The sequence below is a fragment of the Amyelois transitella genome, chromosome 18, assembly GCF_032362555.1.
Source record: "Amyelois transitella isolate CPQ chromosome 18, ilAmyTran1.1, whole genome shotgun sequence".
Taxonomy (NCBI): domain Eukaryota; kingdom Metazoa; phylum Arthropoda; class Insecta; order Lepidoptera; family Pyralidae; genus Amyelois; species Amyelois transitella.
In genome coordinates this window covers 9282480-9303180 of record NC_083521.1, presented here as the reverse complement: position 1 = coordinate 9303180, position 20701 = coordinate 9282480, and the positions used below count along the sequence as shown (strand labels likewise).

At 35.6% G+C, this 20701-nt stretch overlaps 1 protein-coding gene across 1 annotated transcript in view; it reads right to left on the bottom strand.

Annotated features, from left to right (window-relative positions):
• Positions 1-20471, bottom strand: part of LOC106137444 (hemicentin-1) — a 110412-nt gene extending 89941 nt beyond the window's left edge. Inside the window, exon 1 of the mRNA XM_060949274.1 lies at positions 20211-20471. The gene's annotated coding sequence lies outside the window, so the exon portion shown is untranslated. The remainder of the gene's footprint in view (positions 1-20210) is intronic.
• Between the last annotated feature and the right edge of the window lie 230 nt (positions 20472-20701).

Sequence of the window (20701 nt, the reverse complement as noted above, 5' to 3'; positions counted from 1 at the left end):
GAAAGAGGTAGTCTCTGCCTACCCCTCCGGGAAAGAGGCGTGATTTTATGTATGTATGTATGTATGAAGTATTTTATAAGAATGATTAAAAATTTTGAATTCTAATTTTAAATTTCAAAAACATAAATGCAATTTAGAAAAAAAAACAAGACGTCCAATTCTTTTCAGTTTGCATTTTATTTTGAATTTGTATAAAGAACATTTTATTACTTTTTTTTTTAAAGAACAACAGTCAACATTTCAAACGCACGTAGACAACAACAGAAATGCCCTAAAGGCGAAATGCAGTTGTATTTATTTTTAGTTGACAACTCATTCCTATGTTTTTAATTAGCGCGAGAACAAATGTGCGCGGTTGTCATTCTAGTGTACAAAGTTTGAGCGACAGATATATGTTGAAATAGATACGCAATTCGAGTCTTACGACTTTTAAAACCTTAAATAAAAAAAAAGGTGATAAGTTTGTGTATATTTACATATTTTATACTTGATAGTAACAACGTTGAACTTAGATAAATGTTATACACATAACGAACCACGTTTATATTTCATGCGGAGCAAACAGAGCCAACAGTCTTGAAAAGATGGAAAGGATTCAACTGTGTGGCTAAATGATGAATTGACATACAAATACTAACAGGTTGCTAGCCCATCACCCACAAGAAGAATCCCATATTTACTGGCCTATCCCTTAGTCGCTTTTTACGACATGTGGTGTCTATTCTAAAGTGACGTGAACCATAGGGCACAATCAATTTAAATATTAATTAAAATCATAGTCAAATAAACCTTATTTTTACGTCTATTTATTTATACTTTGGTCAATGTCTACGTTAAAAATGAGCTGTTGGTGGCACCAAGTTTGTTTTGTGCATTTTATTTGCTTTCCGTGTATATTATTTTAGTTAATTTGAATAGTTCCAGTCTCAGTGAAAATGCTGCAGTGTAGTTTGTTCCGCAACTTCTTCTACACATGCGCTGAAGAAGAGGTAGTATATATAATAAGACTTAAGTCAATAAGTGATTCCTTGTATCTAATTTAGAAAATAAATCTATTATTTTCTATTCAGGTAAGATAATACAGAAATTTGGTGAATTGGTGACCGAGTAGTTTAGTACTTACATATTTCACGTCTATTTCCCTTAAGGGGTAGACAAAAACAACTGCCTCAATAGCAATTTGTCAGGTACTGTCACTATACTATATATATATATATATACATACGTTTAATGCTATTGAGGCAGTTGTCTTTGTCTACATATACATACATAATTTCCCAAATTTAAAAGCCAGTCCCTTAATTGGCCCCTACAATCTATACAGAAAGCTGGAAAATGTCTTAATTTTTTTTCCTATAGTTTAGTGGAGTGTAAAAACAAAACCCAAAAAAAAGTAGACCGATTTTTGAAATTACTTATTTCGGCTGATCTCCAAAATCTGATGCACTAGTAAAATCGTTTTATTTCAAATATTTTTCATTCCATTCTTATCCCCCGTCCCCATTAAACGGGGAAACAGAACGGAACAGAAAATATTTCAGAGTGGATCAGATCAGATCGGAAAAAGAGGACTTAAATTAAAAAAAAAATCAAAAGAAATATTAATTGTTTTGTTATGTTTATTACTAATAAACAGTTAACAAACAAACATACAAATAATAAATGAAGCGTTGATCAGTTTGGGAGATCAGACCGGAATAACCCTTCAAAATCAATTACTTTTGATACATACGAGAATATTTGTTCAACACAATTATAAGTTGCATACATATATACATACATACATACGGTCACGTATATATCCCTTGCTTGGTAGACAGAGCCAACAGTCTTGAAAAGACTGAATGGCCACGTTCAGCTTTTTGACTTTATGATAGAATTGAGATTCAAATAGTGACAGGTTGCTAGCCCATCGCCAAAAAAAAAAGAATCCCAAGTTTGTAAGCCTATCCCTTAGTCGCCTTTTACGACATCCATGGGAAAGAGATGGAGCGGTCCTTTTCTTTTTTGTATTGGTACCAGGAACCACACGACATACGAAAATATTTATACAAAAAAAATATATAATAAAAGTTGTGTGAAAAAAAAAGGAATGTGTCGTAACACCATAGCGAATACTTCCTCACCCTAGTTCGGTTTAATAAGGCTTCTAATCAATCATCAACGTCAGTGGAGAACCCTAGAGTGTAGGGCTGTTTTTGTTCTCATAACATGCAAACAGACAACCACTTTTATTGCAGTCAACAGATGGCGTTTTGTATGATAAGTTGTATAAATAATAAAATATAGATTACACTAGCCGTACCGGCAAACGTTGTTTTGCCATATAAATATTTTTTAAGTAATTTCTAGTTAAAAAAAAATGTTAAGGGTGAAAAATAGATGTTAGTCGATTCTCAGACCTAATCAAGGTGCTCACGAAATTTCATGAGAATCGGTCAAGCCGTTTCAAAGAAGTACGGGAACGAACACTTTGACACGAGAATTTACCTAATATATAAGAAAATTATATATACATATACGTTATTTATTTATACATATACATTATATATGGTAACCGCACGGCATTATATATAAAAACATCACCAATATAAAAACACCAAGTTTCTATGGATATCGTAAAAGGCCCCTTAGGGATAGGCTTATAAACTTGGGATTCCTTTTTAAGGCGATGGGCTAGCAACCTGTCACTATTTGAATCTCAATTCTATTATTGAGCCAAATAGCTGAACGTGGCCATTCAGTTTTTCCATGACTGTTGACTCTGCTAGCCCATCGCCTAAAGAAGAATCCCAAGTTTGTGAGCCTATCCCTTAGTCGCCTTTTACGATATCCATGGGAAAGAGATGGAGTGGTCCTATTCTTTTTTTCATTAGTGCCGGGAACCACACGCCACCTAACTAAATCCTTAAGGAATAAATCCCATAAAAAGTATTTAAATACAAATAAAAGGTATCCCGTATTTGTAAACATGGTATTACTATATAAATAGATGTTAGTATTTCCGTCTGTCCGCCGAAATGCTCGGCGTGTGGTGAGTTTTATTGTGTGCCTTGAGAAATGGTATGTTTACTATTGAAATACACTTTTAAACTTGCATTCTTTTGTTTTTTGTAACACTTTCTTTTGTTTTTAACGGCCTCTGTGGCGCAGCGGTAGTACGCTTGTCTGTGACACCGGAGGTCCCGGGTTCGAATCCCGGCCAGGGCATGATGAGAAAGAACTTTTTCTGATTGGCCTGGGTGTTGGATGTTTATCTATATAAGTTTTTATTATAAAATTTAGTATCGTTGAGTTAGTATCTCGTAACACAAGTCTCGAACTTACTCGAGGCTAACTCAATCTGTGTAATTTGTCCAAAAAAAAAACTTCAATACGAATCCGACTTTGCCGTTATTTTTTATATAAACATTACGTAAATTAAGTTTCTTAGCTGTGTTAAGGGTGTCACTAATGAAAATAAAAAAGTCTTCAAACAATATTATTTTAAAAAAAAGGAACGTAATATACTTCTTGACTGACTGGACTATTTAATTCCGACGCCTTGAGAGGTAGAATATGTGTGAAAAAAACTGTACCTAGATAATTAAGACCTGCATACAATACATACATGTAATCACGTCTTTATCCCTTGCGGAATAGACAGAGCCAACAGTCATCAAAAGGCTGAAAGGCTACACTGTATGGTTTAATCATAGAATTCAGATTCAAATAAAGACAGTTTATAACCTATCCCTTAGTCGCCTTTTACGACATACATGAGAAACCGATAGAGTGATCCTATTATTCAGTGCTGGGAACCACACGGCATTTACTTAATAGCTCCAAAATATTTGTTTGTTTCTTTGTAATATCTTTATTGCATAGAAATTTACACAGTAACAAGAAAATAGTACATAGTTATAAAAGAAACAAATCACTTGCAATGGCGGACTTATCCCATGAAAGGGTCTCTTCCTAGGAACTAGATAATTCAGTAAAAAGTTGTAATACCTATTAACAATATTCATACAATCCCAAATATAGTTAGGAACTAGGCAGTATTTGTCCTAATCAGTTGAATTACATAGCAAGCTCTAATGATGTCCTTTTGTGAGTTCCCAAAACAATGGCGGCCGGCCGACGAATTAGCCGCTCCAATTACAGATTTCAATGTCTAATTTAGCCTGTGACATTCCCCGAAATAGTCTATGAGAGGAAGCCAAAGCATTCTTAAAGCATTAATTAAATGCATAGGCCATTTAATTCGACATTTTTTTAAACTACTCGTACCTATAAATAAAAATAATGGAAAAAGAGGAAGAAGTACCTAAAAGTACATACATACATGCACATACATATAAGCATATCTATATAGCTTGCGGAGTAGACAGTCTACAACCAACAACCTACAGTCTTCCTTAGTGATAGAATAGTGACAGGTTGCTAGCTTATCGCCCAAAAGAATAATCCCAAATTTACAAGCCTTTCCCTTAGTCGCCTTTTACGACATCCATGGGAAATTGACCCTATCTTTTTTTTTATTGGTGCCGGGAACCACACGTCACACGTAAAAGTAAGTTATCAATAATTGAGTTTTAAACCACTTCCTAGTGACTTACTAATAGCGTGACTATAACTGTTAACCGTTATCTATTCCGATTAACGTTGTTAACTTCGATTGCGCTTTACTACTGGTCTGTCCCCTGTTTTTAAGTACTAATTATATTTCCGGAAATATGTTGATTGTTATCTATATAAAGATAAAAATTTAGAACGAATTAATGTATTTATTTTTTGTCCTCATACATACATATTTATATCTAGTTAGAGTCCCTGAATGATAGAATTGATATTCAAATAGTGACAGGTTGCTAACCCGTCGCCTAAAAGAAGAATCCTAAATTTATAACCCTGTCTCTAAATCACCTTTTGCGACATCCATAGGAAAGAGATGGAGTGGTCCTATTCTTTTTTCTATATGTGCTGTAAACCGCACTGCACATTATCAAATAAATCCCCAAATAAAACCGTTCAAAAACAAGAATTCACCAAGGTTTTCGCTTTATTGTTTAAACAAGACCTTTCAACCCCCAACCGGCATCATCAGCACATCAAAGGCACCATAAATTTACAATTACAGATAAATAAATAACATGAGGGCGGCATAAGTTTGAGGGAAATTGGATAGAGATGTCATAAACAATTACTATGTGATTTGTTTTATTGCGGTCATCTGTATTCATTGCACCAATGTCGGTTCTATTAAATTTAGTGTTATTTATATGTATTTTATTGTATCCCAAATTATTATGGTCTACCAAGTCATTGCTGACCCTAAAAATTTTATATTTTGGAGTGTTATACTAATTTGTTGCTCAAAGATGTAATTAATTGATATTTTAGTTTTAAAAAAAACCAGTTTGTAAACAGCTGGTGTAGATAGTAAAATTAAAATGATTTTCTTATTGAGTCAATGAATATATGAAAGTGCAGTACTGGGGTTTTTCTTTATAGAATATAGCACTTAAGGGCCACGAGTACCAGAAATTAGATCTATCAAAAATTATTATTGATGAATGTAGATTAAAACATTAGAAGTGCGCTGGGATCTGCCTATCCTTTTGCGAAAGAGGCTTCGGATGTTAATAATATAATAACATTAATGGTTTCAATGTTATCTCTGTCTACCCCACAAGGGATATAGACGTGACCATATGTATGTATGTATGGTTTCAATAAACTCACTGAAACTTTCTTTATTTATCCAAATACGTACTGACACAACATTCCACTAAGGCCCTGTCATATCAACTCTAATTGTGCTGGCGCCAATCTGGAATCCGAACTATTTCCAGAGTATAAATTTAATAGTTAAAAGGAATACATTTCAAATCCCCTTTCAGATCAAAATAGACGTGCTTGACGCTAATTAGACGAAACAGTTTCGGGTTTGTAAATGTTTTAACACATCCGTTTTTAGTTACGGTTAATGAACTTTAATTTTCCAAAATGACATGATGTCATTTAAGAAACCTGTCAAATCTGACTGACATTTCAATCATCGAAAATAATTATCTAAATAAAATTGGAAAGAAAATATATATGGTCCTTGAAAAAAAGACTTGTCATAAAGTTCATTATTAAAGTTCATTATGCACCAAATAATAAATCTGAGCTTCCAAAAAAGGACAGGCTATGTGGTATATAAGGCGGATTAATCGCTTAAAAATATATACTACTCTGTCAAGAAAGTAGCAGGAAAAGATCAATAATACACAAACTGTTTGTTATTCATCCAAATTTATTTTATCACCTTCAAAATATGCTCCTTTAGAAACGATACACTTACGCCAACGAATAATCCAATCATCAAAACATTTTTTAAACGCTGTTTCCGGAATTGAGGTCAGTTCTCGCCGCGAATTCTCTTTTATGTCTTCTACCCATTGAAAACGGGTGCCACGAAGTGGTAATTTGAGTTTAGGAAAAAGAAAAAAGTCGGCTGGAGCCATATCTGGTGAATATGGTGGTTGCTCGATGGTATTTGTTGAGTGTTTGGTTAAAAATTCGTTCACAATGATGGCCTTGTGCGAAGGTGCATTATCATGGTGCAAAATCCAAGAATTTTCTTTCCACAAATCTGGCCTTTTTCGTCGGATTTGCTCTCTTACACGCCGCATAACGCTCAAATAATATTCCTTATTTACCGTTTGACCTTCCGGCAAGAATTCCGAGTGCACAACACCGCGATAGTCAAAGAAAACAGTCAAAATGACTTTGACTTTTGAACGACTTTGGCGTGGTTTTTTCGGTTTCGGTTCAGTTGGAAGGCGCCACTCCGAAGCTTGTTGACTAGTTTGCATGTCAAACTCGTAAACCCACGTCTCGTCACCAGTAACAATGCGTTTCATGAATGTTGGGTCGGAATTGACTCGTTCTAGCATGTCCTCAGCGACTCTCATGCGATTGAGTTTTTGAAAAAAATTCAGGTCTTTTGGGACTAGCCGAGCGGCAACATGTTTCATACCCAAATTATTAGTTAAAATGGTACGGATCGACTCGTGAGATACAGAAAGTTCGGTGGCTATCTCTCTCAAAGTTGAATGAGGATTTTCAGTCACTATTTCCTTCACTTTTGCGATGTTAACTTCAGTTGCAGACGTTGATGGCCTACCAGAGCGAGGCAAATCTTCCATCACATCTCGACCGCTTTTGAACGCTTTGTACCACTCATAAGCACGAGTTTTTGATAAAGTCGATTCACCGTAAGCCTTCTGTAACATTTTCAGTGACTCCGAACACGATATTCCATTGGCAATGCAAAATTTAAGACAAACTCTTTGTTCGATGTTTTTATCCATTATGAAATTAGCAATACACACTAGATATGATATAACTAAAAATAGCACTGTATTTAATGTAAACAACAGATGCAACTCAAACTCCGCGCCAAAATGGAAAACAGTTGTGCCAATCTAACAACAACAAAAAAAACAAAAATTTGAATTTGGAACCATAAATAAATAATCCATTCCCGATACTTTCTTGACAGAGTAGTACATACAAAAAAGCCACGTTCAGATGTTTGGCTTGATGATAGAATTGAGATTCAAATAGCCACAGATTGTTAGCCCATTGCCTACAAGCAAAACCTCGGTTTTTAAGCCTATCCCTTAGTCGCCTTTTACGACATCCATGGGATAGAAAACTATACTGTACAAAAAATAAACTTAAAAAGAAACTAATAGCCGAAGAAATACTTTTGGTGCAGTTTTGTCGTGGAACTAGATACAATCTTAATACGAGTTCCTTTGTTTTCAGTACCTAACTAATTGAAAACATATGTGGCCACATTAAAAGCATCTAAATCAAACTATCTATTCCAGTAGCCCAAAAGCACCTAATCAATCTTCAGCAAACATAAGAATTATCAATCATACTATTTCTTTCACCCTTTCTACATAACTCTTCCAAAAAGCATGACACCCTCGTCCCTCAACACACTATCAATCACGCTGACTTTTAAATTTTGCTCTATAATTAGAAGAACAACAATTCCAGCCGTGGAAAGTGCTACCGACCGAAGCAAATCATATTCAGTTTACAGAGTGTCACTTGGATCAAAGGAATCAACATCAAACGTTGCCACAACTTGGTGTGATATCTCATTTGCATTAAATATATCTTTAAGAACATGAGCTTTAGGTTCACTTTCCTATATTGCAATGTTGTTTAGGTTTGTTATATTTATTCCTACTTTTTTTTAGGTTTGATGGTGCATAGAATTCCCTAATGATCTGATGTTTAGTGCGCCCTTGACGGCTGTCTGTCGTTATTACGTGTTTTTTGGGATCTACTATTTTTAGTTGTCGTTTCGTACAAACAAACAGTCACGTCTTCATACCAATATCAGTAGATAAAGCTTTAGGTGTTAATATATTAAAGCTGGATGGTCGAATTGGTAAGGTGCCTGGTTAAAATGCGTGATGCGCAGAAAGCCACAGGTTTAAATCTAATCTCGGCCATGTACCGATGACTGTTCAAAATTATGTTCATTAGTTTGAATATCATCGGTTAGATGATCTTACGGTGAGCGAAAACAATGTGAAGAAACGTGCACATTCAGACAACTGGATGTGTAATCATGGAATTGGATTGCGGAGGTCGGATGGGAGTCGCTTCTGACTCACCCAATCCAGGATCCATGGTCAAAGGCATACCCCGGGCACCTCTCAAAAAAGGTGAGAATGCAACCGGGACTAAATCCAGAAGAAAGAAATAGTAATATAAATCTTTTCTCTTTCGAATATTAGTATGGATTTCAGCAAAAATAACACGGACACTCTCGCATTAAAAATGTAAATACCGACTTTACCCTGTCTAATGAAGAATTTCCATCACGTTTTCATCCGCAAAACTCTTAAAAATATTCAACAAACAAAGAATACACTGCGAATTTCTAAACGACAATTTAACTGACACTAAGCCACGAAAACATTAAGAATAAAATCTTGGTCAAAAATAGCTTGAAAGACGTGGAATCCCTTTCACATGTAAATGTCCTTGTCTGGTTCACAAATGTTGACTAAATAGGTCAAGCACGATGCTCGTTTTCAAATTTCACAGAGGAAATAACTGTAGATGAGATACCGTTGACGGTATGTAAAGAAATTTCAATATTTGACATCGTGGTCACGTCAAGCCAGTTTAGACAGCCGTCAGGGGAGACAACGTAAAACAGGGAATCCGCTTAATTGCAATGTATAAATTGTCAATGCTCTACAATTTATACATTGCATATCAAGATGTTTCTGTGAATTTCCATTCCCATAGGAAAATCCAAGTTCAGTACACCTTTAGATATGAATCTTTATACCAAATGTTTAGAGTTATTCCGGTCTGATCTCCCAAACGGATCCACTCTTCTAATTATTTTACTTTTGTCCGATGATCCATTAAAAAATATTTTACAGTCCGTTCTTTTCCCTCATTCAATGGGGAGGGAGAACCAGAATGAAATAGAAAATAATTAAAATAAAATGGATTCACTGGCGTATAACATTTTGGAAAACAGAACCAGAATAATTCAATTTCAAATCTCTTGACCAAGCCATTTAGACTATGCATTGATAAGTCAGTCAATCAAAATAAATAAAAAAAAATGACCAGCTTCTTCTTTATCATTTATTTAGATAGCACATGATATCAATAATTTTACTCTATCTAACTATTCTGGTGTTAAAGATGGTTAGTAAATTACTAGTAAGAATAATCTCACTACACTGATTGCACTGAACTCATAATCTAGGGAGAACAATTAAGATTCAGTCACAGATAAAATAGAGCAATTTCATGGTTGGTCAGAGAGGCGAATGCTTCACAACCATAACATAGGAAGCTAAGATGATTTGCAAATACCACAAAATGATAAATGACTCTTTAACTCACCACAATAAAGCTATCAGTGTCAAAATAAAAAGAACATGTTCACAAATATTATTGTAAGGACCTTACAAAATTTACACTAGACTAATCATCCAATAATCATCGTGAAATTGGCATCAGTTTTTTTTTATGTATGAAATCCAAACTTTATTTATAGCTTAAAATGATTTTTTTTTGTCTTAATACATAATGTATTTTGTAGCAACAAAATTAAAATGGACGGCTGTTACTAAAATAATTATGCCGTGTGATTCCCGACACCAATAAAAAAGAATAGGACCACTCCCAACTTGTTCCCATGGACGTCGTACAAGGCGACTAAGGGATATTCCTTGGCTATCGTACAAGACGATGGGCTAGCAACCTATCACTATTTGAATCTTAATTTTATCACTAAGCCAAACAGCTGAAAGTGGCCTATCAGTCTTTTTAAGACTAGTGGCTCTATCTAGTCAGCAAGGGAAATAGACGTGATTATATGTATGTATGTATGAATGTTATCATAATAAATTCAATAAAACTTTTTTAATGCACATCAATTAAAACAATAATTAATATTAAACTTGTGTTATGATGAGTTAATTTGTGTTCAAAAATTAACTGTTGATTACTGAAAGTACATATTTTGTTACTAGTTATTTTTTACAGCAGCATCTTTCGCATATACAATCAATTGATCAAAATCAAGTTAAACAAAATTATTGGTCCGTGATTAAACGTACTCCACATTATTATCAGTAATCTAATATTTGTATTAAAAAAATTATAATTGAAAGAAAATAACGCAATGCAAAAAGCTTGATTCGTTAATGACAAAACTGTTATCGTCACATACATACGACTACAAACGCTGAAACGCGATTCTCGCGTGTCAATCCACGACATGGCGTGTCTAGTTAGTTACATAAAGGTCGTTGTCAACGCGAAAGATAACCACAATTAAGGGATCGACCTCGCGCGCGGCACCAATTGGGCCCAATGGAGGCGGATTATCTTACAGATTGTAGGTAATTACAACATTGCTATGGTACCGTAAAATGGGGTTACTTTGACATTACGGGGTTACATTGATAACAACTTCAAATTAAAATAAAACTTAAATATATCGGTTTCTGAACGCACCCGACAGGATTTTTTTATTAGGTTAGCAGAATTGATAGTGCGAAAAGCAAATGGCGTTCATATTGTTTGCATCGTGCCGGTGTTTTCTATAAAATAAAATTGTTTTAGAAGATACTTCTGATTTCTTTTTTATTGTTGTTAGCTATGGGTTTACTTTCGAATCCAGTTATAAAGTATAGGGTGATCAAAGAAGCCCCAAAAACGGTTTAAAGTTGATCAGGTGAATTTGATTTTTTTATTTTAGAAAAATGAGCTATATTTTTTTTTTACTATACACCAATAATAGGAAATAAAAAACCGATATTCTCATTTTTTTTTCGTGTCCGGTATGACTATTTTTGAGAAAATATGGTCATTTTAATTTCAAAATCGATCAAAGTACCCCCATTTTACGGTACTAGATCATTGTGAAATTAATTCATCATCTTCATGTAATAGTGCCGTGTGGTTCCCGGGACCAGTACAAAAAAAAAGAATAGGACCACTCGCATCTCTTTCCCATGGATGTAGTTGAAGACGACTAAGGGATAGGCTTACAAACTTGAGATTCTTTTCTAGGCGATGGGCTAGCAACCTGTCTCTATTTGAATCTCAATTCTATCTTAAAGCCAGACAGCTGAACGTGGCCTATCAGTCTTTTCAAGACTGTCAGCTATGTCTACCTCGCAAGGCATAAAGACGTGATTATATGTATGTATGTATGTTACTTCTATATTGCTTAAGATAAACAACAACATTTCGCATAGCAAACCCAATGCTATGCACTCGGCTTCATGTAAATGGAATGTGCAATTTTATTGCCGTCTTAACTGTTGCTTTGTCTTCAGATGGCGCCATTAATTAGAAGCTATGTCGCAAAACGTTTAAGAGTATGTGATAATTCTAAGAAATGTAACCAGTTTTATGTAAGTATTTTCTCTATTCATTTATTCCATTTTTAGCTTCTAATTGTCTAATAGCGAAGAAAAAACCGAGATTGAAAAGTAAATTACGAGTAACGCATATAAACTTGGGATTATTCTTTTAGGCGATGGACTAGAAACCTGTCACTATTTGAATCTCAATTCCATTATTGTGCGGTACAGCTGAACGTGGCTCTTCAGTCTTTTCAAGACTGTTGACCTTGTCTAGCCTATAAGAGATAAAGATATTATATATATGTATATGTCTATATTTCTACATAAATACATATTATCTCATCTATATCCCTTGGGGTCAGACAGAGCCAACAATCTCGAAAAGACTGATAGGCGTCATTTAGCTGTCTGGTATAATAAATAATACCTAATAGAATTGAGATTCATTAAGTGACAGTTTGCTAGCCCATCGCCTAAAAGAAGAATCCCAAGTTATCCCTATCCCTTAGTCGCCTTTTACGACATCCATGGAAATGAGATTTATTGGTGGCAACCACACGGCACTGCCAGGAACCGCACGGCACTTAAATATTTCATCTGGTCATATACTACGTTGTCCATTATAATAAACCTTTAAGATTACAAACTTATTTATACTAACAGGATCTAGAAATGATCTAAAGTGCGAAACTGTTCCTCGTAAACAAACTTCCTATAATGAGAACAATGCTGGGACAATTTCTAGAAATCTCATCAATGACAACACTAATACATGACTATTACAATCTCTGATCATAACTAATTGTTGGTTATCTTGTAATTGTCGTGAGACATAATTAAAATGTGAGAATCGTAAGATTTTTTTCCTGCTATTAATTATTTGTTACTATCACTAGACTCTCCATGCGATAATATTACATACAACTTACATATTATCACGTCTATATCCCTTGGCAAGTAGACAGAGCCACTAGTCTTGAAAATACTGAAAGGCTATGTTTAGCTGTATGGCTTAATAATGGAATCGAGATTCAAATAGTGGCACGTTGAAAGCCTATCGCGTACAAAAAGAATCTTAAGTTTATAAGCCTATTCCTTAGTCGTCTTTTACGATATTCATGAGAAAGATATGGAGTGGTCCTTTTCTCTTTTTTGTATGAGTTCTGGAAACCACACGGCGCACTATGATTACCATAAAAAAGAAATGATTTCGTTTTTTAAAAGTTTGCGAAATTTCTACGTTGGGTATCTTTGGACTACAGTATACAAAATATATCAACTTGGAAAATTTATTTTGTTCACTGAATGAGACTTAAGGCTCTGTCGTACCCGCAAGGGATAAACACGTTATAATATACATGTATTTATAGAGGATATTGTCAAGCTAAAGGAAAAAAAGCGAAAAAAAGAGAATTGAATTTGTCAAAAAAGAGAATTGAAATAAACAGACCTCCTGACATCCACTTATATTCGGCAATTTATAACACAAATCAAATCCAATTCAAACAATAGTACATGACAAAGTAACAGAATTATTAATAGCACTATTAACAAAAACATTTCAAAGCAAAACATTTAAGTCGAAAATGAGCTGAAAACAAAAGTATTTTTTTTTTGTTACAACGACAAAATAAAGTGAGGCGTTAACACCGTGCATTAATATAAAACTGTTGGAAGATAAGTCGTCAGTCCATTAAGTTGGAGCCTTACAAAAATATTTTGTTTGTCTGAGACAAATCCGGCTTAGCGCCGTTGACCTGTTCATTTTAATATGTTTTATTTAAAACTCGAGGCTTGACATTAAATAATTCGTATTGAAATCATAGTCCATTTATTTAGGTATCTTCTGTATTTAGAATAAATATTGATAAGTTCCTATTTTTTGTTGAAATGTACCTACAAATACGCATTCAATTGTATAGCAGTGATGGAATTGAGATTCAAATAGGACAGGTTATGGTTTTGGTTTAAAGACATTTATTCTCATAAAGACAAGTTGTCACTTACATGAGTACTTAATTTACAATAATATTAGGTATAGATGTTCGTTCGTTGCCTTGAAACGGTTGCTAGCCAGAGACGAATCCCAAGGTTGTTGCTCTTCCGTTAGTTGCCTTTTACGATATCCATTGGAATTACGGAGTGGTCCAATTCTATAGTGTCGGGAACCACACGGCATGATTGCTTAGTCAACCAGCCTGCAGCAGAATTCTCGTGCTGAATGAGCCCGCTGGGTCTCAGTCGCTCGCTGATCGAGGTCCATTGTAACACGATTCGAGACTTCCAAGATAAAATAAAGGTACGTTACACGTGCGCATTTACATATAGTCACGTCTATATCCCTTGCAGGGTAGACAGAGACTATATCTTTCCACTTGCTACGATCTCTGCATACTTTCTTCGCTTTGGCCACATTCATACATATAGTCCCAATATATACATACATACGAGTATAGTCACGTTTATATCCCTTGCGGGGTAGACAGAGCCAACAGTATTGAAAAGACTGATAGGCCACGTTCAGCTATTTGGCTTGATGACAGAATTGAGATTCAAATAAAGATAGGTTGCTAGCCCATCGCCTATAAGAATCCCAACTTCATACGCCTACGCATTTAATGACTGTAGTATTTCAAAAGTGGTATTCACAAATTGCTGTCCAGACCTTTCAAGAACAGCAATTTTATTTATTTTATACCGGACGAAGTCGCGGGTAAAAGCCGGTACCTTGATGAGATCTGAACAACAGCTGGAACTATCACAGTTCAAACCACCTCACGTGATTGGAATTCGCCGGTTAGCGATGGAAGGAAGCCGTGAGTTAATCAGATGGTCCCCCACGCGCGAGACGAGAATTGGGGTTTTGAATGTAACTAGATACCACGTTAGGGACCTAGTTGATACTTAAATCACGTGTCTTTCCCGGAGGAGTAGGCAGAGAGTAAATCTTTTCAATTGTCACGACGACGACGGTGCCGTGTGGTTCCCGGCACCAATACAAATAATAATAGGAGCTTTATCTCTTTCCCATGGATGTCGTTAAAGGGATGGGCTTACAAACTTGGGATTCCTTTTTAGGCGGCGGGCTAGCAACCTGTCACTATTTGAATCTCAATTATATCATTAAGCCAAATAGCTGAATGTGGCCATTTAGTTTTTTCAAGACTGTTGGCTCGGTCTACCCCGCAAGGGACATAGACGTGACCATAAGTATGTAGGTATGTTTGTATGTAAGGGAGTTATGAATGTGCATGAAGTCGCAAGTGGAAAGATGTAATCTGTGTGATGATGATGTTTCCCGGGTTCGAATCCCGGCCAGGGCATGATGAGAAAACGAACTTTCTCTGATTGGTCTGGATCTTGGATGTTTATCTATTTATTTTTTTATCTGTCTAAGTTTTTATTATAAAATATAGTATCGTTGAGTTAGTTATCTCGTAACACAAGTCTCGAACTTACTTCGAGGCTAACTCAATCTGTGTAATTTGTCCTGTACATATTTATTTATTATTTTTAGGCACGGCATAGCTACAAAATAAGTTTCAAAATACAATTATTTCCTCATCAAAAACTAAGGAACAGATGCTAGAGAACGTATAGACGGTATCTCATTTTGAAGTGGCAATCTGCGATAGGAAACGCCCATCAACATTTAATGAACCTATCCGGGCCATCGGATGGCGATCGCCCGCTAAATACTTTGGCTAGCTTCGGCACCTGGTTTTGTCTACTATCTGATTTTGTTATGAAATCTATTAGCTTAGAAGACATACATACATATGGTCACGTCTATATCCCTGGCGGGGTAGACAGAGCCAACAGTCTTGAAAAGACTGAATGGTCTCGTTCAGCTACGAGTATTTGGCTTAATGATAGAATTGAGATTCAAACAGTGACAGGTTGCTAGCCCATCGCCTAAAAAAGAATCCCAAGTTTGTAAGTATATCCCTTAGTCGCGTTTTACGATATCTATGGGAAAGAGATGGAGTGGTCCTATCCTTTTTTGTATTGGTGCCGGGAACCACACGTAAAAATATTTGTGAATAATAATGTTCACATTATTGCAAGAAGAAATCTCTCTTGAAAAGACTGAATGACCACGTTCAGCTGTTAGGCTTAATAAAGATGGATATTCAAATTTTGACTGGTTGCTAGCCCATCGCCAATAAAAATTTTGCAGTGAATTATAGGTTACTCTGCCGTTGACTGTACTTCAAAACTAAATTTACAAGGTCAATGTACCAATCATTTAATTCAATTCTAAATGAACAAACTTTGTTTGCGTTGAGACGGTAACTACATCAAATTCAGAGGTTTACGTCCATTTTACAGGCTCATTCGATTTATTGCTTTGGTTCGGACGATTTATATCGTAGGGTTTCATTAGATTACTCCGTTGACTTTTCCTGTCATAATGTCTGTTACCTTGTTATACTTTTCTCTGTCATTCCTAGATTGCGTGTGGCAAAAAAAGGTAAAACGTCACAAGTAAGAGAGATTTTAAATAATTTAAAGATTCATAGAATAACTACATAAATTATAAGAAGAATAAGTAAACAAGAAAGAATAATGTAAACTAGGTTAAGAAAATACACTTTTTTTTAATTAAGACCTTAGACAATTATAATTAATTTTTTCTGATATGGCATTTAATGAATGCAATAAAGATATTATTATAATATTATATATTAGTCAAAATCAAGAAAAAATGCTTTTAAACTAATGATTTTTCTTTTGCAGATGTCCCAAAATCTCCCAAGTCTGTGTAACATAATAAAATCTTAAATATTGCAGACATTAATAGACTTTATTATTATCTATCTATTTTCGATGTGTCTTTGGGTTAAACCGTCTCTGTCTCTTTTGTGCTGTTTTACCCTTATGGTGCAATAAAGAGTTTTATCTATCTATCTATCTAGACCTATCTATACTAATATTATTAAGCTGAAGAGTTTTTTGTTTGTTTGTTAGAACACGCTTATCTCGAGAACTACTGGTTCGAATTGAAAAATTATTTTTGCGTTGAATAGAACATTTATCGAGAAAGGCTTTGGGCTATATACCTAACATCACGCTGCAACTATAGGGAGAAAAAGAAAACACGGGGAAAATTATTCATCCTTGAGGGATTCAATGATGCCCAAAATAACTATTCCACGCGGACGAAGTCGCGGGCACAGCTAGTACAAGATAAGAGGGCCTGTCCCGAAACTGCCGTGTTACGGTCGCCCCATATTTGTTAGTCCATTGAAGTCTAGAAATTGAGTTCATGCAACTTGAACCCCTACATACAAACTCTTAAATAGATCTCGCATAGTTTTATAATCCATTTAATCTGACTAGAACATTGACATATCCTACTAATATTATAAATGAGAAAGTTTGTGAGTATGTCAGGATGTGAGTATGTTTGTTACTCTTTCACGCAAAAACTTCTGAACCGATTACGATGAAATTTGGTATGTAGGTAGCTGAAGACCCAGAATAACATATAGGCTACATTTTTTATCTCGGAGTTCCCGCGGGATTGATAGGGTTTCCATGCGGACGAAGTCGCGTGTGGCCCCTAGTGTATAATAAATAAATAAATATATACGGGACAGAACACCATGCCGTTTGGTTCCCAGCACGAATACAAAAATAATAGGAACACTCCATCTCTTTCCTATGGATGTCGTAAAAGGCATGTGCAAAAAAAATGTAAGAAATATTATTAAAAGCTTGAGATACTTCTTTCAGGTCATGAGCTAGAAACCTGTCACAACAGCTGAACGGGGCCTGTCAGTCTTTTAAGATTGCTAACTCTGTCTATCCTGCAAGGGTTGACGTGTCTTTTTATGAATAGGTACAGCCAAATGCGACTTTCCAGTCTATTAAGATTGTTGGCTCCGTCTTCCCCGTAAAAGGATAGAGATATGACATGGTCGACTGAATGAAACCAAAAGACTTATGGCCAAGTTCAGCTGTATGGCTTTATGTTGGAATAGAGATTCAAACCGAACCTTTAGCTATACAATCATACATTTAATCACGTCTATATCCCTTGCGGTGTAGACAGAGCCAACAGTATTTTAAAGACTGATAGGCCACGTTCAGCTATTTGGCTTCAAGATAGAATTGAGATTCAAATAGTGACAGGTTGCTACCCCATCGCCTATAAGAAGAATCCCATGTTTATAAGCCTACCCCTTAGTCGCCTTTCACGACATCCATGGGAACGAGATGGAGTGGTCCTATTCTTTTTTCTTTTGGTGCCTGGAACCACACAGCACATCATTAGCTATACCTTTCAAAATATGCTCTTACAATTACTTTTTAAGTTACACATTCGTTGTCTAAACAATATCATATCTGCGCAGGCCCCTTGATCTCAATACATCAATCTGACAGGCGTGTTATGATCGCTGTGACGTGTCAGTGACAACATTCTGGGATCGCCCTTGACGAAAATTGACTTGACTTGAACGCATCAGGTACAATACATCCATATCCGGTCTCCGAAGTATCAGGTGTGAGTTCGAAATGGAAACTTTGAAGGTACTGTTGAGATATATGTTCTTTTTTGTACATGATTTATGTTGTTTGTGTTAGCTTTGTTTACCCCTGAGACTTGATTGTATGTACGTCATACATACATACATAAAATTACGCCTCTTTCCCGGAGGGATAGGCAGAGACTTCATCTTTCCACTTGCCACGATATCTGCATACTTCCTTCGCTTCATCCACATTCATAACTCTCTTTATGCTAGCTCGGCGGTTTCGGGTACTCTTGACCTGACCCTTAAGATGTACAATTATGTACGTCATACATACATAAATAAAATTACGCCTCTTTCCCGGAGGGGTAGGCAGAGACTACATCTTTCCACTTGCCACGATCTCTGCACACTTCCTTCGCTTCATCCACATTCATAACTCTCTTTATGCTAGCTCGCCGGTTTCGGGTACTCTTGACCTGACCCTTAAGATGTACAATTATGTACGTCATATATAGTATTTTATTTATTTAAAACTTTATTGTACAAAAAACTTAATATACAAAAAGCAATTAATGCCGTTTGGCATTCTCTACCAGTCGAGTCAGTCAGTCTTAAGAAAGTAAGTAGACACGCTTAAACGTTGAGGGAAAACATCGTGAATAAACCTTAACATCCAATATAGTACATACATATATATGGTCACGTCTATATCCCTTGCGGGGTAGACAGAACCAACAGTCTTGAAAAGACTGAATGGCCACATTCAGCTATTTGGCTTAGTGATAGAATTGAGATTCAAATAGTGACAGGTTGCTAGCCCATCGCCTAAAAAGAATCCCAAGTTTGTAAGCCTATCCCTTAGTCGCCTTTTACGACATCCATGGGAAAGAGATGGAGTGGTCCTATTCTTTTTTGTAAAGGTGCCGGGAACCACACGGCACTAATCTAATATAGTAATCCAATATAGTACATACATATATATGGTCACGTCTATATCCGTTGCCGGGTAGACAGAGTCAACAGTCTTGAAAACACTGAATGGCCACGTTAAGCTATTTAGCTTAATGATAGAATTAAGATTCAAATAGTGACAGGTTGCTAGCCCATCGCCTAAAAAAGAATCCCAAGTTTGTAAGCTAACAGCTGAACAATATGGTGTCGTCATATTTATGTTTACTGAGTGTTAATGATTCACAGATTTGCCTTTTAAACTAAAAAACTTAATTCTCAAAACACTTAATCCTTATTAATTAAGTAAAAGTAAGAAAATCTCCTAATAAATTCAGTCAAACAAGTTAGCTCAATGCAAGTTAAACTTTAATAATGAAGATGAAGAACTTAACAAAGTCCCTCGAATTATTACGATGATAACTAGCTGTTCGCCCTGGCTCGTATAATAAGCATGAATCAGTAAGAACAAGTTGATTTAATTTTTATGCAACATTTTCCTAACAAAATCAGTAACCGTAGCGCCGTGTGGTTCCCAGCACCAATAGAAAAAAGAATAGGACCACTCCATTTCTATGTCATGAATGTCGTAAAAGGCGATTAGGGAATAGGCTTCAAAACTCGAGATTTGCCTTTCAGGCGATGGGTTAGCACTCTGTCACTATTTAAATCTCAATTCCGTCGTTTATAGCCAAACAGCTGAACGTAGCCTTTCAGTCTTTTCAAGACTGTTGGTTTTGTCTATCCCTTAAGAGATGTAGACGTAATTTTATGTATGTAAAATCAGTTACATACTTAAATAACTTTTTTGTATGAAAAAATTTGCAGTAAAATATTATAAATCCAAATCATCCAAAATAAAAAAGGGACAAACCTGTATAGTATAAGCCTCATCCAAATTTGTACACAATCACATAAATAAATAAATAAAAGCACACACTAATTCGAGCACATTTAAAACAAGAAAGTATTCGAAATACCGAACAGTTTCAAATTTGGAACACCTAGTGCATGTTCGGATTCCACATAGTTTCAAAATTTGCCGCACGTTTAAAACATCGATGAAAATATTCGAAATTCCGTACTGTGATTCAAATTCCGAACACCGTTTCCGTTCGAGACGAGCGCGCGCGCCGCTGCGCGTTACAAAACTACCATCCTGATTCACACGGCGCGGGTTGACACTATAAATAAATTGCATAGTTAGTTAGTCTAGTTACCAGCTGTGGTGACCTAGACCGTAGGAAATTTTACGCAAATAAAGTATAACAGTTTGTATGGATGAGTACCTACTCAAGCTGGAAAGCTGTAGTATCTTTTTACCCTTTCCAGAAAAAAGGCGATTCTGTGTATTTATAACCCCTA